We start from the raw sequence: 26,784 nt of genomic DNA on the forward strand, positions 1-26,784 counted from the left end.
ACCCACCACGGGACACCCCTACCTTGGGCTGTTGCTGGGCCTGTATTCCAGCGTCATGGCCCACTTCTAATGTGTGTTGTACATTTTCCTGTCATCCGGTGGGACCCACTGTGATATGTGTGGGTCACCATGGGCCAGTAACCCATCTGGATTACATAAATTTCTGGATTCCAGCAGGCCCAGGAAGTGGGTGGGCTAGAATTCCAGTAAGGGGCCCAAATTTGCTCCATAGTTGATTGTTTTGGAGCTGTTGTAGCCCACCAAATTTAAGGGACTATTGCACACACTCCTTGCCTTATTTCCTTAGACATTTTTGGGCATAATTACTTCCTCTTAAGGCCCACCTTTGTGGTGATGTTGGGGTTAGCCTTAACCAGATTTTTGGTAGTTTATAGGCCCAATGGGCTGGAAACCTGTTTCTTAAGCCCAAGATCATGCAGGGCCTGACCTTATTGTTTCATGGGCCCAACGGGCTGTCTACAGGCTGACCGTGTGTATTTATTAGCCGTGATGCCCACATAAAATGCTTAATTATGGGCTGACTTACGGGGCCCACATAAATGTATATTATGGAGGGCCTTGCTAAGTCTTTGGGCTGATGCGGCAAGGCCCACACTGTCAGTATAGGCCTTGCCGATGTGTATTCTTGGGCTCATGGGCTGCCCTCAAGTCCACCATAATGTATGAATTGGATGGCTTTTGTTTTGGGCCATTTCTTTAGGGTCCATTTCTTTAGGCCTTGTGGACTCAGTTCTTTTGGATATGCCCATTGATATTGGGCCTATACTCTCCTATCTATTATGATGGGCTTAGGGGCAATAATACACAAGAAGTCGGGCCCTTGGCTGCCCACTAAACTGACCCTGTACTTGGGCCAAAAGTGAGGCCCAACTCACTTGTGTTAAATGTGAAACTTGCCCATGTAAATGAATTACTGGGCTGCCCATGAAGCCCACCACAATATGTGGAATTATGACCTTTGTGGTTGGGCCCAAACCTTACTTGAGGGCCCACTATATGGCCTATGAGTTGGGCTTAGTGTATGACCCATTAGGCCATGCACTGGGCTTTAGACCTTACATTATATGAGTAGTGGCGAGCTACCTCTTGGAAAGCAGTTGAGGTTGGATGTCCTCCCGAGTGATCCTAAGGTAAGCCCATAGGTTTCTCTATGGGTGGTTAAAGGCCCACCATAGACCTTAGGCCATTTATTTAAGGCTCAATGTGCATGTATGTGGAACCTACCTTAACGCATGTTTGGTCCAGGCCGTCCAAGCCTTGGATCGCCCGATTGTGGAAGCACTCTCTGCCTTGAGTTGCTGCTGGACTCACAATCTACTAGCAGGCCCACTTGATCTTTTCATGATATATACACACTCTCCATCTGGTGGGGTCCCCCAATGAGTATAGTTGGCCTTCATGAGATTATTTCCACATAGTCAACTAATTTCTGGACCTTAGCAGGCCCAGGAAGTCAAATGTGCCAAAAGTTTATCAAAGGGCCTTATATGTATAATTTTATGGTTAAAACTTTATTTGGTTGTAGGGCCCACCATATTGAGAACTTGTGTACGTGTTACATGCTTATGTTTTCTTATAATCTTTAGGCTTAATCAGTGCATTCTTTTGGGTCACTTTTAGTGATCTTATGAGGACTCTATCTTAATATCAGAATTTTGGGACATCCAGTGAGCCCAGAGTGGGCAGGGACATCCCAGCCATATATTGGGCCGACTTCCACCATTTTGATGGACTGCTGAGATAAGGATAGTATTGGGCCCTTGGTTGCCCACTTAAATTGCTAGTTATTGGGCTGATGTAGTGGGGCCCATTTCATCCAAACTTAAACTTATTTTTTTTTACCGTACATTGTGTACGCGGGCTGCCTACCAAGTCCAACTTGATGCATGGATTCTATGGCCATTGGAAATTGGGCCTTGGGCCTTAATTCCCCTCTTCGAGCCCATGTTGTTAAAAGTGGTATTATATCTTTTTATGGCCTATTATGAGGAATATATGTATGTGGTTGCTTTTATTTTTATCTTAAATGTAGGCCTTGGGCCTTTTATCCATATAGTTCATAGTTGATATGCCTTTTTGGGGAATGGTGGTTAAATGTCCCCATTATGGACCCCTCTAGGTCCGGTTGTATTTAAGAGTGATTGGATACTTATCTTAGACTCTTACTAGGCTCATTTCTATATCACTTAGACCCATAACTTGTATACTTAGTCTTGTGGGCTACCCCAGGTAAATGGGCCCCCACTAGAAGTTGGATTCCTTAAGGATGTTGTCTGAGTACCTAGTCTTGGTTCCTTCTTGGATAGGAGGAATGTAATATACATTGTATATCGCCTTATAGTATGATTAAATTCATCCTCATAACCATGTACATCATTGTATACTTAGTTGACACTGTGTGTGTGGTCATATTGTGTCATTAGGCATTGCATGTTACCTTCTCTGAGGGACATAGTATTCCCTCTTGAGCAAGTTGGATGCTTGGAATTGATGTATGGTTGATTATGTGATTCATACATCTGGCATTGCATAACATGTGAGCATTATCGCCCTTGCTTCATCAGGGCTATAGCCTCTATAGATACATCATGGATGGCCATGTTTGGACATTAGAAATGTTACTTGAGCATACTGGGTGCATAGGATGCCCATGGGTGAAATTCTCAAAACTTCCATGGTACCAAGGATCTGCTCCGGCCAGCGTCATGACCGGGTGGAATATATGAGCGTACGAGGGCCTTATACCGTTAGGTCGTGACTCCCACTGTCATGTAGTCGGTTGGATAGGGGTGTGGCCTTACTCGCCTGATGTAAGGAGGCATTGTTAGGCTAAGTCTGACCACCTCGTGAATGGGTCTACTACCGGCAGGCCTTGCTGGTGATTGGCTGTCCACAGGTGGGTAGTGAGGTCTCTTATGCTCGTTTGAATGTGCGTGGTCTGCAGAGCGGCAGTCATCCAGAAGTGTAATGGACCCTGGTGATTTTCTTATGATGGAAATGTACTTGATATATGGATTGGATATGAGCACTAGCATTACTTCGCATGGCATTTGCATCGATTGTATAAGCCTCATATTATATCGCCTTGGCATGACGCTCAGTACCCATTGCATTACAGTACTCATTGCATCATATAGCCTTGGTATGACTTCCCGCATTATAGTACTACCTTGGTATAGCTTCTTGCGTTTATGACAGCCTTGGTAAGGCTAGTAGTGTTGGCTTTGATCATGTCTCCTTCCTGTATCTTCTATTATTCTTCTGTGCACTATTATCACACACTTACACTACCCTCTAAGCTTCTATAAGCTTATGCACGATTGATGCGTGCAGGAGATCCTAGGCAGGTGTCGCAGTGACAGAGTTTATATTAGAGCTGAGCCTGAGGACCCAGTATTGCAGCCTTCCTTTCTTTCTTCTATTATCTTATGTATGTCCTTTTGGACCTTATGTAGACTTGTAAAAGTTCAAATTCATAGTGAATTTTGTGATGTGTGCCTTTTTTATTCTCAGATTTACTTGCTGTGATCTTAGGTAGGCTCGTATTGGAAATGGTTATATTGTTATGGAAATCCTCCTTGTAGGATCCCAGGATCGGAACTTGCCTCAAGATCCGAGAATGGGGTACTACGGAGGCTGTTGCGGCCAGAACCGGCCATTGGGTTCCTTGTGAATCCAGTTACCGAGTTTGGGGCGTGACAAGAGTTGGTATCAGAGCATAGTAAGTAATTTTGGAATAACTTAAGATAGTATCACATATCTGCTGCAAGCTTAGGACAAGTAGTGTCCCGAGTGCGTTTTCCTCATTCTGTTTGAGCCTTTAAGGATTCTAATTCCTAGGTTTCCATTACCTTTGTTCTTTCTGTAGACCATGCCGTCTAGTCGAGGTGCCCATGATTGTGACGGCCATGGCCGTGATGCCCATGGACATGGTTCTCATTCCGCTCCAGCGGTCCGAGTGACTTTTGCTCCACCACCTGAGATTCTTGTTTCCCCTCTAGAGCCTGCCGTACTTATTCCTGAGGCTCCCACCATACCTGTGCCTCCGCCAGAGGCAGTGCTACCCCCACTTATCTGACGATTCTTGTAGGAGCTGAGCATCTCCAACAGTTGATGCAGGTTGTCACTGATGTTCTTCAGACCCATCAACCCATTCTTGAGATGCCTGGTCAAGTGGAACAGGAGCGTGCGAGTCCCCTTTTGCGAGATTCGACTCTGCAGTGAGCTCCGTTAGCGATATTTCTACTTCAAGGAGAGGCCGAGTGGACCAGTTCGCAGAGGGATCGTGATCAGAGGAGAGGCTGGAAGAGGCAAGCCCCCTCCGGTAGCTCCCGGCAGCGTCGACAGCGGCAGAGGTGCATAGCCTGTCGAGCCGCCAGAGCATGAGCATCGCATATAGCAGCTTCTTCTTCTAGGGCATTTACTGGCATTTGCTATGGATGTGGGCAGACAGGGCATCAGAGGTGCGAGTGCCCTCTTCCCTTGAAGCAGCGACAGTGGCTCCCGTCACGGAGACCCCGACAGCAGCAGAGACCACAGATGCAGAGGGAACAGAAACCTCCCCAGCCACCTCAGGCTTGATTTTGCGTGACTCAGCAGGACCCTTAGTTGTTGGGGCAGTCGTATGTTTTGGCGCATCACACATTTTTTTGTATCCAAGGACTTGTGTACACTCAGATTGCTATTAGAGTCCGCCGTAAAGGATTCTCAGTATCGACATTTTTGGAAAGATCGCTGTGTTAGGCCGATGATGTTATCGTGTTCCATTTTGGTTGGTGAGATGTTCTTACCCGCTGAATAGTTTTTTATTACCGATGTTGAGCTTGTTGGCTTGTTTTGTTGTCAAGGCAGTATTTTTTTCCTAGTTGCTAGTTTTGTGGCTGAGTGTGATACATGCCAACGTGTCAAGGCCGATCACCTGAGACCCCCTAGTCCCTTGTAGTCGTTGAGCATTTCAAGGTGGAAGTGGGAGCATATATCAATGGACTTCATCACAAGTTTGCCGAGGACTCAGCGTGGGCACGATACCATCTAAGTTATCGTTGATCGTCTGACGAAATCGGCTCATTTCATTCCAGTGTGTGTGTAACGCCCTGAAATTCGAGGGTCGAGCATAACTCAGCTCCCGAGTTTCAAAACATCACTTATGCAACATATTTAATGATGGATGTATGTTGACTGTATTAGTGCATAAAACATGGAATAGATTAAGCCAAAACACAAATATGATTCAGGGATAAGTGAATAAAGCAAGCGGAAGACTTATAGAAAAATATTTGTACAAGTGTAAATCCCTGAAGTACATATACAAGCCAGGTCGTATGAAAGTGTTATTTAACAAAATTATAAGTATCAAGTTACATCATTTAAATTCCCAAAAATAATCCCAGCATCCCGCGCATCAGACCAAGGCTCGCTAGAACCCGTCTGAAAACTGCATATAAGAGAAGGCAGCCTCATCATCATCCATCTCCCGCTCTGCCTCAGAAGTCGCATCAACATCTGCAACATCAGAACCTAAGACAGAGTCTGGTGGGTGTTTAACACCGCCCCAGAAACGTGGGAGTGAGTGATCAACTCAGTGGAACAATAAGGCACTGGTTAACATGTTATCAGTTCAATCAAACAGTAATGATAAAGCGGAACAATTAAATAAATCCTAAGTACTCTTGTTAATGTAAGGATGTATGCAAAATGATGCGTGCCCTCACGCGTACACCCTCAGCGTCTTCATCTTACGTTACGCATGACATTGCCTCAAAGTGCGCCACATCTACAAAGCACATGCAAATGCGGTGCATGGATATGATTACCAAGTTGTTATTAGTCCATTTCACACAGCAGGATTGGGAAGCTAAGATACCTTCCTCATATCACCATCCAAACAGTGATCCATTCTAGGGTCGTCAATCCTAGACATCTCATACGATCATGTATTTGAGGTCGTAGCAAAGGGCTCGTCACCAATCAATGTACGCCTTCCACACCTTTACTACCACAGTTCGGCTCGTCACCTCATTGCGGTATCCAGGTATGCTCGAGGTCACTACAAAGGGCTCGTCACCAATCAATGTAGGCCGACAGCACGAATATAGTGTCACATACCACTATAATCGGCTCACGAGTTCAGTTGCTCACTGGTCACTACGGGGAGGCTCGTCACCCCAGTGTAGGCCGACAGCTCGACCACGGTGTCCCATACCACCATGTCCGGCTCATGAGTCTTAACGGATCGAGGTACCGTGGTTATTAGGATTTCACTGGTAAGTTCGGTACCCTAGATTCAAGCAGTAGCGTCCATACATAGTGAACATACATCGGACAATCGGGTTACTTGACGAACTCGACTAGCACGAGCGCACGTTGAATTGAGCGACATAGAGTGCGCAAACACTCCGCGTGGCCAAACCACTGCCGACAACTCTAATACGACTCGGGTTCGTCTAATACGTCCTACGTGGTGAAAGCAATCTCAACCACGAACATAGGGTCGATTACCGATTTCCTGGACTAATGCATAGTCCCAAACACATTACACTACTACAGATGTTTATATTGAATGTAAAACAGTAAAGGAACAACAACTCAAATCATGGTACATAGACATTTGAAGAATATCAACTTAACATAAATGTAAGCATAAGTAATGCTTGAATTTAAATAACATGGAATGTAACTTGCATAAAGGAAATCATGCACATCAATAGGAGTGTTGAGAATCACTTCTCAATGCCCGCGATTAGTGTAATAAGTTACACTTTAGATCATTCATGCATTTCTACAAACACTTAGCATACACGATACAACATACATGACGTATGTTGGAATACATGCATTTAGACAATTCCTTTTACCAAGGAGTTGTCATACATACATCTAGCATACATACATGACAAATAATCATGACAAACACAAGTGCATATTTTATACGTATACGGTACTTTATAAATATACATAGAATACACAAATCTCAATATAACGCATGCATATCAGGAAAGCAACGTAAACACAACATTTGGCATGTGAAATCTCATCCATAACAAGAATAAATCACTAACTGGCACTGAAAGCCTTGAAAACCATAACCTATACACTTAAAGTCCGCACCTTAAGCAAGGAAAGAAACGCCGAACTGATTTAGACGAGTTGTCTTCGTCAATGGCGATAGAATACCCTAAAACAAGGATAGAAATGAGATACAACAACACCAAGACTAATCTAAGCTCTAACACAGATTAGGGTTAGGTTAACTTACCCCAAAATGAACTCAGAACCGTCAGAATAATGGTTCAAAGCGAAGGTTCAAAGATGAAGAAGAACAAGAAAGAATCCAAGATGATTCACCAACTTATCTCTCTCACTTTCTCTCTCTTTTTCACTCTCTTTCCAAGCTAGGGTTAGAGAAAATTCGTATGGAAAAGAGAGCTAGGGTTTAAGGACTATAAATAGGCCTCAAATTGATGAAAATAACCCCAGGGTCAAGGTATACTTAAAGTATAACCAAAACTTGCCTCTTACGATCCAACGAAGCACTTCTGGTGGGCCTATAACCACGAAAGGTCGGACTTAAGCTCATTGACCATGGATCTAGGTCAAGCTGAGTTTTCATACCGACCGGCTCTTCAGATCAGCCGTGGTGCACCACACTCAATTCAACGGTTACAGAATCTCGATCAAGTCCACAAGCACTAGGATATGCCTGGGCCACCTTCCCTGATCAGAGGGTGAAATTGGGTCAGAATCCAACGGTTAGATAGCTTAAAATCGTCGCGCAAGCGACACGACTCAGATTTCATAAAAACTTAATAAATTTCCAACCGTTCTCACACTCTTCACTCCGAGCTCAAACAAATCGACCCAAAACATCAGATGGACTTGATTTTCGAGGTGATGGTCAAGCCCAACATAGTGACTGCAACACCCTAGGATCATCGCAATCGGACTTTCGACGCGCGGTCCAGGTCCGATCCAGATCTTCCAAAAATTCTCCAGAACAACTGGATTTAGCGATGGATCCCAGATTTCAGAGTAACGTAGTGCTAACTAATCTACACGTTTAGAGCCATGCAGATACAATTTAAAGTGATTGATGCGAATTTCACAAGCAATCGAGTATAGTGCTAATTACCCCAAAAACAACTACTTAAGAAAAGATTAGCACGAAATTTCCAAGGCCGTTACAGTGTGCTTCCTGGTCTATGGACTGGCTTGCAAGGTGTTTATTGAGGAGATGGTGAGACTGCATGGCTCCTTTTGAGACACGTTATAGTAGACCTTGCAGATCTCCTAGTTGTTGGGCCGAGATTAGAGAGCGTTATCCATATTTATTCGATGATTGATTGCTTGTATTTCTTGCATTTCCTTCTCTTGATTGACGATTGATATATATGAGGATGTTTATGCATTTTGTTATCTCAGTTTTGTCAATTTTGAGGATGAAATTTCTTTGTTGGTGGGGAGGATTGTGAGACCCGACCCGAGTTCGTATGTGTGCATATGTGTGTGTGAGTATGCATCTCATATATTTTGGCCCCGCAGTCCTACTGGTCAAATTTTGGTGACCCGTGACCTTCGAATAGTGATTGCGGTCACCCTTGAGTTTGGTCATATAGCCCAACTCGGATTGACCCAAGACCTATGTCATCGCGACTGCATTGTCGCCGCGGTTCCAACGCCGCGTCTCATGCGTAAATCTGGCGTGTCCATTAAAAGTTGTAGGTCATGCATTATTCAAGCCATTGATCATGATGTGGGGCCCACTTTACCCATGTGCATGTTTTTCTTATGTAGGCCCACCCTAGGTTCCATGTGCTTAGCCTAACCTACACCTTTCCCATAGCTAACAATGATGAAAGTGCTCTAACCTAGGCTAAGATAGCCTCTTTCCTAGCAACTAATAATGGGTTGCTCTAACCCAAGTCTTCTTTTCCAGCAAAAAACTGAAATTTTTCTCTTCTCAAGAGAAAGAAGACTTCATTTCCCCTCCCCTTTCTACAAACTAATCATTTCAACTCTACAAACTCTCTCATCTCCCTCTCTCTTTCTTCATTTCTCTCCTCCTCTTTGCAAATGCCCTCCAACATCCACCATTGCCAAACTTTTCCAGCCCTCTTTCCTCTTCTTTCCCCCTAGATCTAACCATTAAAGATCCATCATCACCATTGAACCTCCTTCCTTGAAGCTTGAGGAGCATGGTGGTTGAAGAATCTTGAAGATCCAACAGGTGGGTGAGCATGTATGATAGATTGCATGGTTCTTATTTTTATAGATCTTTTGTTGCTTCATATGGAGAGTGTATGACTCACCACATCAATGGTGAAGGTCCACCACTCCTTGGATAAGGTTTTTAGCCATCACTTGGATGCATGCGATCTTGATGGGGCCATTCTCCATGGACTCCATCTTGATGAGATTTCTTTATTCTTCTCTTCTCACCTTTCTGTGCTTTGGATGTGATGATTATGTGGCCCACCTGATGTGTCATGCAACTAGGATTTTCAAATTTTTGGGACATCCAGGCCTAAGTTGCTGGACACCCAGGCCCAATTGTGCTGCCTAGTTTTGCTGCTTGATTTGGAAGGCCTTTGGGCCTGATTTTATGAATTTTCTTGGGGAGGGGCTGAGCCTGGGAGTTGTGTGACACATCAGGGTGGACCCCACCTTGTGGAATCTATGATTTATTTCCTATTTATTAATTTTATGGGCTGATCTAGATAGCAACATGTTGCTGTCCAGATTGCTGGAATTTTTTTTTATGCTGTAATGTATGGGTTGTAGGCCTTGTTTGTGGTCTCTTTTTCCCTGATTTCTTAGACTTCTCTTTGATGTATGGACCCCACCTAAAAGTATGTTAAACCTCACCTTCAAATGTCCCTGTTTGATCACCTAAAAGGGTGGGCCAAGGAGGGTGGACGGTCCAGATTTTTCTAGACTGTCCAGCCACACTGTTTGCTGGAAAATCATAAATATCAACCTGATTTTAAAATGGTGGGCCACCTTTGTGGACCCCACCTTGCTGTATACTTGTATAGGAAGGTTGGCCTTACATTTTTACAAATTTACATAGACCTGGGCCTACTCAAATGGGGTGCTAAAGTCTGGGACAGCAGCATTGCTGCAGCAGGAAAATAAAAATCTGGACCTTGCTGTCCATAAATTGCAGGAGTTAAATAAAATATTTTTACTATCCCAAAAATTTTAAATTTTTGTAGGAAGGTGTCCCACCTATGGTATGACCTATCCACACAATTTCAGGGCCAAGGGATCCCATTTGGGCATCCAAAAGGGTGGGCCAACATACTAGACTGCCAGAAATTTTTGCTGTGCAGTCTAGCAGCATAGTCCCATAAAAATAATATTTTTAAAAAATAATTTCTAAGAAGGTGGGCCATATTTCTAGATCTCACCTTGTTTTAGGCTTGATGAGGGACCTTGGGTCCAAATTTCAGGAATTTTGGAGGCCCAGAACCCACCCATTGGATGGCCCAAATTCAGGACGGTTATATTCCAGCAATATTTCACCCTTGATAGATTATATTCTTTAAATTAATTTAAATACTTTTGAGTATTCTAAAATCCTGAAAATTTACAGGGAGGTGGTCTACCCATGTGAGACTCACCTACAAATTTTTGGGGCCAATGGAGCCCCGTGCACACCGTGGTAACGGCCGAACTAGCTCACCACGTTCAGACGTCCAAATTAACCAGATTTTCTTGATAGTCTATTTTATTTAAATTAATTAAAATACTTCTGACCATCCAAAAATCACAAAATTTTGAAAATTCGTGGCCCACCTATGGGAGGACTATCTTGTAAATTTTAATGGCCATCAGGCCCCTGTACAAACCGTGGTGTGGCCTGCAAACTTGGGTCAGTTTTGGGCCAAATACCCAGGCCCGTAGGACTACCCACCACGGGACGCCACTACCTTGGGCTGTTGCTGGGCCTGTATTCCAGCGGTATGGCCCACTTCTAATGTGTGTTGTGCATTCCCCTCTCATCCGGTGGGACCCACTGTGATATGTGTGGGTCACCATGGGACAGTAACCCATCTGGATTACATAAATTTCTGGATTCCAGCAAGCCCAAGAAGTGGGGAGGCTGGAATTCCAGCAAGGGGCCCAAATTTGCTCCATAGTTGATTATTTTGGAGCTGTTGTAGCCCACTAGATTTAAGGTAGTGTTGCACACACTCCTTGCCTTATTTCCTTAGACATTTTTGGGCATAATTAGTTCCTCTTAAGGCCCACCTTTGTGGTGATGTTAGGGGTTAGCCTTAACCAGATTTTTGGTAGTTTATAGGCCCAATGGTCTGGAAACCTGTTTCTTGAGCCCAAGATCGTGCAGGGCCTGACCTTATTGTTTCACGGGCCCAATAGGCCGTCTACAAGCTGACCGTGTGTATTTATTAGCCGTGATGCCCTCATAAAATGCTTAATTATGGGCTAACTTACGGGGCCCACATAAATGTATATTGTGGAGGGCCTTGCTAAGTCTTTGGGCTGATGTGGCAAGGCCCACACTGTCAGTATAGTCATTGCCGATGTGTATTCTTGGGCTCATGGGCTGCCCTCAAGTCCACCATAATGTATGAATTGGATGGCTTTTGTTTTGGGTCATATCTTTAGGGCCCATTGTGTGATATAGTATATGCATGTTTGTGTTAGCAAGTAGGCCTTGTAGACTCAGTTCTTTTGGATAGGCCCATTAATCTTGGGCTTATACTCTCCTATCTATTGTGATGGGCTTAAGAGCTATAATACACAAGAAGTCGGGTCCTTGGCTGCCCACTAAACTGACCTTGTACTTGGGCCAAAAGTGAGGCCCAACTCACTTATGTTAAATGTGAAGTAATTGCCCATGTAAATGAATTACTGGCTGCCCATGAAGCCCACCACAATATGTGGAATTATGACCTTTGTGGTTGGGCCCAAACCTTACTTGAGGGCCCACTATATGGCCTATGAGTTGGGCTTAGTGTATGACCCATTACGCCATGCATTGCTTGGGCTTTAGACCTTACATTATATGAGTAGTGGCGAGCTACCTCTTAAAAACCAGTTAAGGTTGGATGTCCTCCTGGGTGATCTTAAGGTAAGCCCATAGGTTTTACTATAGGCGGTTAAAGGCCCACCATAGACCTTAGGCCATTTATTTAAGGCTCAATATGCATGTATGTGGAACTTACCTTAACGCATGTTTAGTCCAGGCCGTCCAAGCCTTGGATCACCCGATTGTAGAAGCACTCTCTGCCTTGGGTTGCTGCTGGACTCACAATCCAGTAGCAGGCCCACTTAATCTTTTTATGATATATACATACTCTCCATCTGGTGGGGTCCCCCAGTGAGTATAGTTGGCCTTCATGAGATTATTTCCACATAGTCAACTAATTTCTGGACCTTAGCAGACCTAGGAAGTCAAATGGGCCAAAAGTTTATCAAAGGGCCTTAGATGTACAGTTTTATGGTTAAAACTTTATTTGGCTGTGGGGCCCACCATATTGAGAACTTGTGTATGTGTTACATGCTTATGTTTTCTTATAATCTTTGGGCTTAATCAGTGCATTCTTTTGGGTTACTTTTAGTGATCTTATGAGGACCCCATCTTAAGATCAGAATTTTGGGACATCCAGTGAGCCCAGAGTGGGCAGGGACGTCCCAGCTTGGCCCAGCCATATATTGGGCTAATTGCCACCATTTTGATGGACTTGTGGGTTGAGATACGGATAGTATTGGGCCCTTGGTTGCCCACTTAAATTGCTAGTTATTGGGCTAATGTAATGGGGCCCATTTCATCCAAACTTGAACTTATTTTTTTTTTGGCCGTACATTGTATACGCGGGCTGCCTACCAAGTCCAACTTAATGCATGGATTCTATGGCCATTGGAAATTGGGCCTTGGGCCTTAATTCCCCTCTTAGAGCCCATGTTGTTAAAAGTGGTATTATATCTTTTTATAGCCTATTATGAGGAATATATGTATGTGATTGCTTTTATTTTTATCTTAAATGTAGGTCTTAGGCCTTTTATCCATATAGTTCATGGTTGATATGCCTTTTTGGAGAATGATGGTTAAATGTCCCCATTATGGACCCCTCTAGGTCCGGTTGTTTTTAAGAGTGATTGGATACTTATCTTAGACTTTTGCTAGGCTCAGTTCTACATTACTTAGACCCATAACTTGTATACTTAGTCTTGTGGGCTACCCCAGGTAAATGGGCCCCCACTAGAAGTTGGATTCCTTAAGGATGTTGTCTAAGTACCTAGTCTTGGTTCCTTCTTGGATAGGAGGAATGTAATATACATTGTATATCGCCTTATAGCATGATTAAATTCATCCTCATAACCATGTTCATCATTGTATGCTTGGTTGATACTGTGTGTGTGGTCATATTGTGTCATTAGGCATTGCATGTTACCTTCTCTGAGGGACGTAGTATTCCCTCTTGAGCACGTTGGATGCTTGGAATTGATGTATGGTTGATTGTGTGATTCATGCATCTGACATTGTATAACATGTGAGCATTATCGCCCTTGCTTCATTAGGGCTATAGCCTCCATAGATACATCGTGGATGGCCATGTTTAGACACTGGAAATGCTACTTGAGCATACCAGGTGCATAGGATGCTCATGGGTGAAATTCTCAAAACTTCCATGGTACCAAGGATCTGCTCCAGCGCCGTGACCGGGTGGAATATATGAGCGCACGAGGGCCTCATACCGTTAGGCTGCGACTCCCACTGTCGTGTAGTCGATTGGATAGGGGTGTGGCCTTACTCGCTTGATGTAAGGAGGCATTGCTAGGTTGAGTTTGACCAGCTCATGAATGGGTCCGCTACCGTCAGGCCTTGCTGGGTATTAGCTGTCCACAAGCGGGTAGTGAGGTCTCTTAGGCTCGTTTGACTATGCGGGGTCTGCAGAGTGGCAGTCATCCAGCAGTATAATGGACCCCGGTGATTTTTTTATGATGGAAATGTACTTGATATGTGGATTGGATATGAGCACTAGCATTACTTTGCATGACATTTGCATCGGTTGTATAAGCCTCATATTGTATCGCCTTGGCATGACGCCCAGTACCAATTGCATTACAGTACTCATTGCATCATATAGCCTTGGTATGGCTTCCCGCATTATAGTACTACCTTGGTATAGCTTCTTGCGTTCATGACAGCCTTGGTAAGGCTAGTGGTGTTGGCTTTGATCATGTCTCCTTCCTATATCTCCTATTATTCTTCTGTGCACTATTATCACACACTTACACCACCCTCTAAGCTTCTATAAGCTTATGCACGATTGATGCGTGTAGGAGATCCTAGGCAGGTGTCGCAGTGGCAGAGTTTGGATTAGAGCTGAGCTTGAGGACCCAGTATTGTAGCCTTCCTTTCTTTCTTCTATTATCTTATGTATGTCCTTTTAGACCTTATGTAAACTTGTAAAAGTTCAAATTCATAGTGGATTTTGTGATGTATGCCTTTGTTATTCTCAGATTTACTTGTTGTGATCTTGGGTATGCTCGTATTGGAAATGGTTATATTGTTATGAAAATCCTCTTTGTAGGATCACAGGATTGGAACCTGCCTCAAGAGCCGAGAATGGGGTACTACGGAGGCTGTTGTGGCCAGAACCGGCCATTGGGTTCCTTATGAATCCGGTTACCGAGTCTGGGGCGTGACAAGTGGGCCATACCATCTAAAAGTATGTGAAGACATCCTAAAAAATATAAAAGCACTTGGTGGGGCCCACATGAGTTTTGGATGCGGTTGAAACTTGGTCTGACCCCTCATCCAAGTGGGACACACATAATGAGTGGGTTGGATATGTGAATCACATTTAGGTAGGCCCAATATATGATTATGAATGTTTTAAGGAAACTCTTCTCCACTACATTTAGGTGAGTTACTTATACCCTTACCAGAGTAAACTCTGTGGTGTGGGGTCCACTGTTATTTATTTATTTTATCCACTCTATTCATCCATGTTAACAGATAATTTGAAGTCTAAAGAATAAAAAGGAAGCATATCCAAAGCTCAAGTGGACCACACCACAGGAAATAGTGTCATTGAACCTCTACCATTTAAAATTTCTTGGAGGCTATAGAAGTTTTGGATCAAGCTGATGTTTGTGTTTTCTATTCATTCATATATTTTTGATATTATGAAGAACCTTTAACCATTTTTGGACAATCTAATCAGTCCAGAATGAAGAGTAAATAACTTCAGATGTTTAAATCAAAATTCACTGAAATTGTTGATCAATCTTGTTTGCCCAATATCTTTCTCATATGTAGCATGATCGGGGTGAGTAACTAGTCAAATTGAGGGTAATGATTAGTAAAATAGAGTGAATGGACCAGACATGTAAAATGGGTCAAATATTCTGGTCAAAATTGTGACCCAACTTATTGACACCCTGAGACTCTAAGAATTGATGTTTCAAAGTTGTGGGCCCCATCATGATGTGTGTCGAACATCAACACCATGCATTTGATGTGTCCCCTTCAGCTTATGAGATATCTCAAAAATCATCCATATACGAAACTCAGGTGGGCCATACCATCTAAAACTATGTGAAAACAGTACCTTACAAGGATTTTTGTTTTTCCCCTTCATCTAGGCCTGTATGACCAAATAAACAGATTGGATGCCAAATAAACAGTACAATGGGCCTTACGAGGATTTTAATGATGGATTTCCAATCACTATTTGGAGAGATCATTTTAAGCCAATATCCAAAAATAAATATATCGAAAGCTCCAGTGGACCCCAGCACAGAAAACAGTGGAGATAGTGACACCCACCATTAAAAACTTTTAAAGGACATGAAATTTTTAGATGAAGCTGATATTTGTGTTTTACCTTATTTCATGTCTTTTTTAACTTTTGAACAGGTTGGATTTCAAATAAAAATTATGGTGGGCCTTAGGATAGTTTCAATGGTGGGAATCACTCTCCCCACTGTTTTCTGTGGTGAGGTCCACTACATCTTTTTATCTGCCTCATTCTTTGGCTCTTGCCCTAAAATAATATCTTAAAATGGATGGACGGTGTGGATACAACACATACATCATAGTGGGATCCACAAAACTTGGTGACGTCACTTCAGTAGCCAACTCGCTACTCAACCTATGTAAGCCGCAAGTGCAGCAGTCTCTCTCTCTCACTCTCTCTCTGTCTCACACCCTCTCCCTCCTCTCGCTCTCTATCTCTCTCTTCTTCTCTCTCTGATCTCTCCACCCTCTCCTCTCTCTATCTCTCTCGCATCATCTCCCTCTTCTCTGTCTCTCTGTCTCTCTCTTCCTCTCTCTCTGATCTCTCTTGTGGTCCGTTGTCGAACGCCCTACCCACGCACGCGGTTGAAGATCTCTCTTGCAGTCTCTCTTGCAGTTGAAGGTCATTCACGACAGTGAGGTATCTCTCTCTCTCTCTCTCAATCGCTCTCAATCTCAATACCGATTTAGGGATTTGAGGATTTAGGGATTTGGGATTTGGGGATTTAGGGATTTAGGGATTTGGGGATTTAGGGATTTAGGGTTTAAGGTGGGCCCTGCTGAGAGCTGTGAAGTCCACTATGCTTTTGAAACCAGGTGGGGTCCACGTGAATATGTGGTCGGATGATTTGAACCATCCATCTGATGAGAACCACTGTGGATGGTACAGGGTCCAAAAATCTCACCAACAGATGGTCCTGACCAATCTGATCTGTGGCACGGATGGATGAAACCTGAAACTGTCAAAAGCTTAACTGGGAAAAAAAACAAAAACAATCGATCCATGGAATAAAGGGTTCTCCAATTGCCGTTCCCCAAGCATGGTAGGCCCACCAGATGGAGGCTTCAGATAATACGGATGATACACCCTTGTGGCCCCCATCTGATTATTAACCCCCATGGTTTTGTTCCGGTGCTTTTCCTAATCCATGGTTTTGTTCTAGACTTGTTACTAGGATTTTATCAAAACTACTAGAAGCGTTAGCTTGTATTCCTCTTGCACTTTGCACATTGATTGCAAGCAACCTGTCAATGTTTTCTTATTTTTCTCATGAGACTAGCTGTACATATTTCATACATGAAATGACTTGTTGTACATTAATAACGACGTAAGGTTATCAATTCCTTTCACTCCCAAATGGTCAGTTCACCTGGACTGCATGAGAACTGACCAGAGATACCGATATTTGTTGTAAAATGTGAAGCCTCCACGAATTGGGTCATGTGAAGCAGATGGAAATCTTAATTGGACAACACAGTAGGGATTGAATGCCCACCGTTGAAAACTTCTTGGGGCCACAAAAGTTGTGTTTTCCCTTCATCCAGGTCTGGGTGACCTTGTCAACAGACTGATTGGCAAACAAACATTACAGTGGGGCCCTAGGAAGCTTTTAGAGGTGGTCCACTATTTCCTGTGGTGTTGTCCACTTGATATTTGGATCTGCTTCATTTTGGGCCATGCCTTAAAAGGGAGTGGATTTGGTGAGATCCTGGACTCACCCAAGATGGTGTGGCCCTTATAATGGGGGTCACCTTGATGCATGTAATTTGTTTGCACGCTGTCCATCCGTTTTTCCAAATCATTTTATGGCATTATCTGAAATTGAAGCAGATCCAATTATCAGGTGGACTATATCATAGGAAACAGCGGTGATTGACTATTAACGGGTCACGAAAGTTTCCGATCAAGCTGATATTTGTTTTCTCTTCATCCAAGCTTAAGTGACCTTATCAACAGATTGGATGGCAAATAAACACTACATAACCATTAAGATAGACCTAGGAAGTTTTTAATGGTAGGGTGGTCAATCACCACTGTTTCCTATGGTATAGTCCACCTGACAATGGGATCTGCTTTATTTTTAGAACAATACTCCAAAATTTATGCGGCTGTGGCTGTTTTGTGGTCTATATAGAAAGAAAGGAATAACCACACTTTTAATGGGAAAGTGAATGGCATATGTCTGGGGGATGAGTCTGTGAAAAATGCACATGGAATTTGTGGCCCTAAACTAAGGTCCATTTGGCACTAGTTAAGTTTTGAAGTTAGTTGTCTTCATGATATATTCCATCGTTATATTTATAATGCATTTTACAAGATAATGGTAGTTCATATTCTTTTCTTGTTTGGTTGCTAATTATTTCTAGAATTGATTACAGTAAAATCACACTCATATATTGCTAGATTTTCAATGGGTCGAGCTAGATGAATGTTCTGAAACAACCACATTCCATGACAAGTGCATCATAGTTGCATATGTATGTGAATCCTCACAATGTTCTGAAACAACCAATTCCATGACACTTTCATTTTATAGTTGTGACTTGTAATTGTGATTTGTAAGTTAGATAATTAGTTACCCGAATGTGCGTCGGAGCTATTCTGATGTTGAGCGGGGGTCCCTGGAAGGTGGGAACCGTTGTTATAACCAGCATGAAACTGTCCATTTCCTATGGACAACATTGGAGTGGCCTGGCCATTTGGACAGGCCGTGTTTATGTATTTGCTCAAAATTAATGGAGCAGACTCGGATGTGCGTCGGAGCTATCCGGATGAGCGGGGGTTCCTGAAGGTGGGAACCGCTATTATGACCATGATGGAGCTGTCATTTCCTATGGATAGCATTGGAGTAGACTAGCCATTTGGACAAGCCATGTTTATATCTGTATTTGCAGGGACCACACCCTTAACATAAACCTTAACCTATAACCTGACCTAAACCTAAAACCTAAAACCCAAACCTAAACATATAACCTTAACCTAAACCTCAAACCTTAACTTATTCTCAATTCCCTAAACCTACACCTATAACCTAAACCTAAACCTAAAATTTAAACCCAAACCTAAACCTATAACCTTAACCTTAACCTAAAACCTAAACCTAAACCTAAAACCTAAACCCAAACCTAAAACTTATAGCCTTAACCTAAACCTAAACCTAAACCTAAACCCAAACCCGAACCCGATTTCCTAAACCTAAACCTCAACCTATTCTCAATTCCCTAAACCTTAACCTATAACCTAACCTAAAGCTAAAACCTAAACCCAAACCTAAACTTATAACCTTAACCTAAACCTCAAACCTTAACTTATTCTCAATTCCCTAAACCTACACCTATAACCTAAACCTAAACCTAAAACCTAAACCCAAACCTTAACCTTAACCTTAACCTAAAACCTAAACCTAAACTTGAAAACTCAAACCTAAACCTAAACCCGAACCCGATTTCCTAAACCTAAACCTTAACCTATTATCAATTCTCTAAACCTTAACTCATACCCTAACCTAAACCTAAAATCTAAACCCAAACCTAAACCTATAACCTTAACCTTAACCTAAAACCTAAACCTAAACCTAAAACCTAAACCCAAACCTAAACCTTATAACCTTAACCTAAACCTATAACCTTAACCTTAACTTAAAACCTAAACCTAAACCCAAAACCCGAACCCAAACCCAATTTCCTAAACCTAAACCTTAACCTATTCTCAATTCCCTAAACCTTAACCTATACCCTAACCTAAACCTATAACCTTAACCTAAAACCTAAACCTAAACCTAAACCTAAACCTAAAACCTAAACCCAAACCTAAACCTATAACCTTAACCTTAACTTAAAACCTAAACTTAAACCCAAACCCGAACCCGATTTCCTAAACTTAATCTTAACCTATTCTCAATTCCCTAAACCTTAACCCAAACCTGAACCCGAACCCGAATTCCTAAACCTAAACCTAAACATATAACCTATAACCTAAGCCTATACCTAAACCTATAACCTAAACCTTTAACCTAAACCCAAACTCAGTTCCCTAAACCTTAACCTATAACCCAACCTAAACTTATACTTATAACCTAAACCTATTCTCAAATCCCAAAACCTGAACCTTAACCTATAACCTAAACCTTAACCTAAACCTTAACCTAAACCTATAACCCAAACCTATAACCTTAACCTATAACCTAAACTCAATTCCCTAAACCTTAACCTATAACCTAACCTATACTTATAACCTAAACCTATTCTCAAATTCCAAAACCTATAACCTATAACTCAATTCCCTAAACCTTATCCTATAACCTAACCTAAACCTGAACCTATAACCTACACTTATAACCTACACCTAAACCCTAAACCTAAACCTATAACCTTAACCTAAACATAAAACATAAACCTAAACCTAAAACATAAATGTATTCTCTATTCCCTAATATAAATGTATTCTCAATTCCTTACTATAACTGATCTCGAACCCGAACCCGATTTCCTAAACCTATACCTTAATGTATTCTTAAATCCCTAAACCTACACCTAATCCTAATTTCAACTCCGTAACATAAACCTATACCTAAACTTGAAAACTCAAACCTAAACCTGATACAGAACCCGAACCTGATTTCCTAAACCTAAACTTATAACCTTAACTTAAACCTATTCTCAAATCCCAAAACCTATAACCTAAACCTAAACTTAAACCTTAACCTATAACCTAAACTTAAACCTTAACATATAACCTTAACCTATAACCTAAACCTATAGCCTAAACTCAATTCCCTAAACCTTAACCTATAAGCTAACCTAAACCTATACTTATAACCTAAACCTATAACCTAAACCTATAACTTACAACATTAACATAAACTTATAACCTAAACCTATAACCTACAACATTAACATAAACCTATACTTATAACCTAAACCTATTCTCAAATCCCAAAACCTACTTGTATAATGTTTTAGTATAGATTAAAGTTTACAGTTTTATTATAGATTAAAGTTTACAGTTTTATTATATTCTGCTTACATTATAGTGTAATGGTCTAATCATATTTTAATCATCTCTCTAAGCATAAGCACAAATGCATTGTACCATCAACATTACTTGTATAATGTTTTAGTATATTCCACTTGTATTGACATTGTTTAAATTTATAAGTTCGTAACTCGCACATATTCTGTGATGGCACTAGGTGGGAGACCACGTCGTTCGCGCACTGCATCTACCCCTTCTACCCGTGATGTGACGGAGACAGCATCGCAGGCGTCTGATCCCTCAGTCGCGCATACACCAAGCACTGCATGTAAGTCTAAACATATTTCTTTTAATGACTTCTGTTTATATTTAAACTTACATTTTTCTTTTACAATAGCATCATCGATCAGCCAACGAGGACGTGGACCCACGCGTGGGTTGCTTTTAGAGCGACTTACGCGTGAGGGTAGGGTGACGGTAGAGTTGCCACAAGACTGCATTAAACATGTTGGGAATAATGCCAGGTTGTTTACGTCGGAGGTCGGTGTCTTATGCCAATCTCTGATCCCCCACCACCCCCCGTTGGGCGGATGTGACAGATGATGTGCGGCAGCTCATCCGTCAGCGCCTTCAGGTAAATTTGTAATGCCCCGTGTTTTCAGGACCCGAGTACACAACCTGTTTTCCAAAAACCCGAGTGTTAACCTTAAAGGATGATCAAAGTCGAGTATATATTTTTCTTTTATCTTTCATCAGAGTAAGCAAATGAGCGTAGAATGAACAAGTAAGCATAAAGGGAAGTTTAAATTTTCATTTAGAATATACAAGTGGTTGCCCATAATGACTTATAAAAACCAATGTCCCCATTTTTACGAATACAAAATGAATAATATTACATGTGAAACAAGGTAAACTGCAACAATCTTAAACTGTGAAATCTTGTAGTAACCCTTAGCAAATAGAATCATGCACCATTGCCAACCATAGCCTGCTCCTCACCAATATACGGGGCCACCTGCACTACTTGTACGGTTATATATTTGATGGATGAGTGGTCAGCTCAATGTGAATTCCCCTCAAGATTACACACCGCCGCATTAGGTAAACATAGTTATAAAACAACAAGGCAATCAAAACAATACATAATGCAATCTTTTTAAATGCATGGATGCATGAATGCACATCGGCCTGGGGATGCACATCCTGCCGGACTTGGGTTCGTCACCCATGCAAATCATCGACCTGGAAAAATCATCCAGTCGGACAGGGATCAATAGTCGGTGGTCTGGGAACTAGCGAAATGATACCCCGAAGATGCTAAGGGCACGTGCTACAGCATCCAGATTAGCCACCCGTCATCGCCAACATGCTATGGATGCATGATTAGCCAAACCGTTATTAGTCCAGTTACAATCAGCCAATTTAGGTAAGCTCAAGGTCACTACAGGGAGCTCAGAGCCCAGCGTAGGCCGACAGCTCGGGCATAATGTCCCATTACTACCATCCCCGGCTCATGAGGCTACCACCTTAGGATGTTTAATAAAAAATCGTCGACTAGTGGTCAATCATATTACAACATATGGGGCTTGTCATCGCATGGTTGCACAGTATAAAAACATCGAGCCCATATAGGAAAAATACCAAGACAAGGACACATACGGCGATATCAAAGCAAGACACATAAGACAAATATCAAAATAAGTCACATAGGGCGAGTATCAAAATCATGCGATAAAAGACCATCCTTGAAAACCGTTGGACACAACAACCCTGGATGGTAGGCCCACATCACTGGTTAATTTAAACTACCATTCAATAACCACTAAGCCGAAGGTCCATTACTATCACAACCAGTCGGGTTACGTCCCAAGTATGGGTGTACACATATAGGTGGGGGTTTTCCACTGGTGTACTAATTCAAGTTCCATAAGCAATCCACAAATAATCCATGAACAATTATACAAGATGAACATTAAGCAGGCAATATAGCAATTCAATTTCCACTAGCTAACACATGTGATTATAAGAGAGAGATATCAAATATAAATTTAAATAAAAACTATAACTTAAGCTAATGAGAAGATGGAAAGCTCAAGGGGAAGAATCATCACCTTATATTTTGAACCGCCTACCCGTGTTGCTAGAGAATACATGTTTCCTTAGAGTCAAACCCTATCATGAATTGTAAAGTTATACCATTAGATTCAAGCTTTACACGCTATTCTAAGTCAAGGTCTTAACCTAGGGTTTGGATTACCTTAGTTTTAGGGTTTTACCTAAGAGTCCAGATCTAGTCTCAGACCTTGGGGTTTGGACCCTAGTTAGTTGTACAATTAATTAAAGGGTTAATTTAATGGTGCTTATTAACATTAATGATTAATATTAGCTAATATGGTAATCATAATTGTTATGATAGTGACAACTAGTACAGTCCATTATTAATGGTAATATTTAAGGATGGTAATTAAAATATTACTATATAATAATTATAATTATGTTTATAATACTTAATATCAGTGTAACTAGTCTACCAATGGTTAATCGTGTCTATAATAGTAATAAGGGTGGTAGTTGTAAATCGGGCTTAGAGTTTGTCCATAGCTAAGGCCTGAATTGGGCCACACACATGGGCCTATACACACCATAATGGGCCTGACATAACATAATGGGTCTCATATGTACAGCAAGTGGGCCCCTCCAGGCAATGAGGCCCACGACCCAAAAATAAATGGGCAGTGTGTGCAACACACATACATCATGGTGGACTTGGGAGAAAAATCAATTTAATGTGTGGCTTATGTGAGCCGTACAATGCATAACAATTAGGAGGTTCATCCACCATTAGAGTATTCGTAATCATTTGTTGGGCCCACCAAGTTGTGGTTCACAATCCAACCCATCCATCATGTGTGTCCAGCTAGGTTAAGGGGTCAAACCAAGTTTCAGATGCATCTAAATCTCGGATGGACCCCGAAAAGTGCTTTTATATAGTTTAACAAGTCTTTAAAAGATTGTAGATGGTGTGGGCCACTTGGGCTTTGTGTATGGCTGATTTTTTGGGGCACCCCCTATATAAAAGGGACCCATCAAATGGATGGTGTTGATGTTCAACACACCATATGGTAGGGCCTGTGGTGGGGCCCACAATCCAAGCCAAAATTTAAAGCACAAGGAGGCAGCGTCCTCTGGACGTTTACGTGCATGTTCCTGATATATTTATTATTATTATTTATTTATTATTTTTTGATAGGTGGGGCCCACCTCAGGAGGATCTACTCCGTCGGTAGGGTTCCAGGCTCAGGACAGGTACAATGAGTCCAATATCGGATATGTCATGAGGCATCGAAATATCGCAGTGGGCCCTAATGATTTTTCACTATTAAATTAGTCCTTCAACTAGTGTGGCCTACTGGAGAGTTGAGTTGGCTTCATTTTTCGGCTCAACGCCTAAAATAAGGTAAGAAATGGGATGGACGGTGGAGATATAACACACATCTAGGTGGGATCCCACTTTAAGCAAATTTGATGGGCAGTGTTGAATAACACATACCCCAGTCAGACCCACAGACCCATGGAACTTGGTAACGTCAATACAGCGGCAATATAGCTGCTGTACAGACTCCAGCCAATCGGTTGCACATCAGGTGGGCCACACATGATGAGAGAGAGAGAGAGAGGGATCACCTGACTTGGCTAGGCTTGGAACTAGGACGAGGAAGAAGATGACGCCATTAATGGCGGATTTCGAATGGAGGCTCCCTCCTCCAATCCGTCTGCATGGGATGGTTCATATGGACTCTAGGAAGCTTAAGGACAAGCTTTTATCAAAGCTCTAGGATCGTTTGGATGGTGGGTCCGGAAGGAGGAAGAAATGGCTGTTTTCTCATGGGCGGCCGCAAGGAGATGGGGAGAGGTTATTGTTGATCGATCTATCATGCTCTTCTTATTTCAAAAACCTAGCCGTCTCCAGACCGTTAAATGGAGTGTGGACGGTCAGGATTTGTCTGCCGGAAACTGTCCCTAAAACAGTGGGTATAGCCGAAACCGCCCATGGTTTTCTTTGCTGAGGTGGAGACTAATTCCCATTTTTGGGAAATGGCGGGTCAGCGTCTGGTTTGGCCACGCAAGTCATTCGGTGTGCTGCTGGTGCATAGTTACCGTGTGCACACTCTAAATCTAGAGGTGGGGTCCACCAACTCCCTGTCAAATCTACTTCATCCATCCAGTTCTAGAAGCTCCACCAACGGATCTTGGCCGTTGATCAGACTGATCTAAGGTCTAGGTGGGCCATACAGGTCGATTCCTAGCTCTAACGGTGGATTCTTGTTGATCTAATGGTTAGATTGTTCTGAAATCGAATGTCAACGGCTAAAATAATCCCTGAAATTTACCAGATGATTGGGTCCACATGTTGTAGGGACATGGTGGTGGAAACCACAGTCACTTTCGGTTTCTGAATGTTTCTTCGTTGCTGATCGAAATAGGTAGGGTCCACCTGTGATGATCTTTTAGAGAATCCATGACATTCACCATTTTTATATCATTATGTTAGGACACGGGTTCAAATATGAGATGATTTGGTTAGTCGAGTAAGAGGTACGGTGTGTCCAATAGCAACCAATACTCACTGTTAAACCCCATGCACGTAGCTTGAAGATTTAAATGAATCAAGTTATTTTGTATGAAGTCCACTTTACTACTTGTAGTTGTATGATCCGCTCTGTTCATTGCGTTTAACATGCCCTGTTAGGATTAAGGTCCAAAAATGGGACAGATCTGTTGATCGGGTGGGCCATACTATCTGATTCAAGCATCAATGGTGGCATGTAATGGCATTCACTATTTATGAACTCGCCATCCATTTCTCAACCGGCATTCGAAATGTGCCGTCTGAATGTCTTGAAATTTGACGAATATACATCATTTTTCGTGCTCTTTCCTGTGATACAGTTTGGGTGCCGATCTCCCGATGATGAATAAGATGTTCTTTTAATGGCTAATATACTTCAAAATTCTAAAATAATATTTGTACACCTCTAATCAACAAGTTACCGGGCAGTTTGGACTTAGAACCTAAGATCTTCATGATGATCGGTTTACCGTGATGTTCTTGTAGCCCGTTTGGCAGATCCGAATATAACTGGGGGTCAGATGACTAGCTAAAAATAAGAGAACTTAATGGTTAGCACTCTTACTATGTATGTAGGTAGGTATACGGTCAGTTTCGTAAACGGACAATATGTAAAGCGGGTTTCAGGAGGATTAGGGGTAAAGTATGTGTATCGTCGGATTAGAGTATTTTATTCACCCGTGTAGGTTTCTCAGATTATAATTCTAATGGTGAGTTAAACATATTTATATGGTGTGAACAAGATGAATGGATCAGAATCTTGGTCTGATAAGTGTACGAACGGATGTAGGGATCAAGTAGCTAAATCAATGTGATCTAAGGGCTGAAATTTAATGTACGGTTAATTTATAATAATTAGGCCTAATGTAAAGTTTCACATGAAACGGATCATGAGAACCTTGTGAGTTGGAATTCAGGGTCTAGGTTGATGGCATTTTCATAATTATTGCTAATCTAATAGTTTTGTGAAATCTAATGGTTGTAGATGATTATATGTCATTTTCTAAACAATTCTTACAAAAAGACTTATATTTAAATCATTATAAATAAAGACTTATTCATTGATTTAGTTAAAGGAAGGTACATGTATCGAACTAAATGAGCAATGATCGGACGACTTGATTTATGGACGAATATCATTCATAATCGGTCAGATTCATGTTGGAGGATGGATGTAGGGTTAGGTTGACTAGACTGATATCGTACACGTATATATACTAGGTTAAATTTATAGTAACACTCGAGGACTTTCAATACTTGGGTATTGAAAAGTTCGGGGTGTTATAAAATTTTAGTAAATTGAAACTTATTTTATAAAAGTTTATTTATGGTTAAGTTATTTTATTAATAAGTTTATTGCCTTAATCTATTATTTACGAAACTGCA

The 26,784-nt window shown here is 41.9% G+C and overlaps 2 long non-coding RNA genes across 2 annotated transcripts; one reads left to right on the plus strand and one right to left on the minus strand.

The window, feature by feature from the left end:
- The first annotated feature begins 15,851 nt into the window (after positions 1-15,851).
- Positions 15,852-21,404, plus strand: LOC131223400 (uncharacterized). The gene is made up of 3 exons (XR_009160437.1): positions 15,852-16,433; positions 20,952-21,096; positions 21,166-21,404. It is a non-coding gene; the product is annotated as an uncharacterized LOC131223400 (long non-coding RNA).
- Positions 18,835-19,635, minus strand: LOC131223403 (uncharacterized). The gene is made up of 3 exons (XR_009160440.1): positions 19,561-19,635; positions 19,173-19,202; positions 18,835-18,907 (listed from the first exon to the last, which is right to left on the minus strand). It is a non-coding gene; the product is annotated as an uncharacterized LOC131223403 (long non-coding RNA).
- Positions 21,405-26,784: the final 5,380 nt, after the last annotated feature.

The sequence above is a fragment of the Magnolia sinica genome, chromosome 13 (genome assembly GCF_029962835.1).
Source record: "Magnolia sinica isolate HGM2019 chromosome 13, MsV1, whole genome shotgun sequence".
NCBI lineage: Eukaryota > Viridiplantae > Streptophyta > Magnoliopsida > Magnoliales > Magnoliaceae > Magnolia > Magnolia sinica.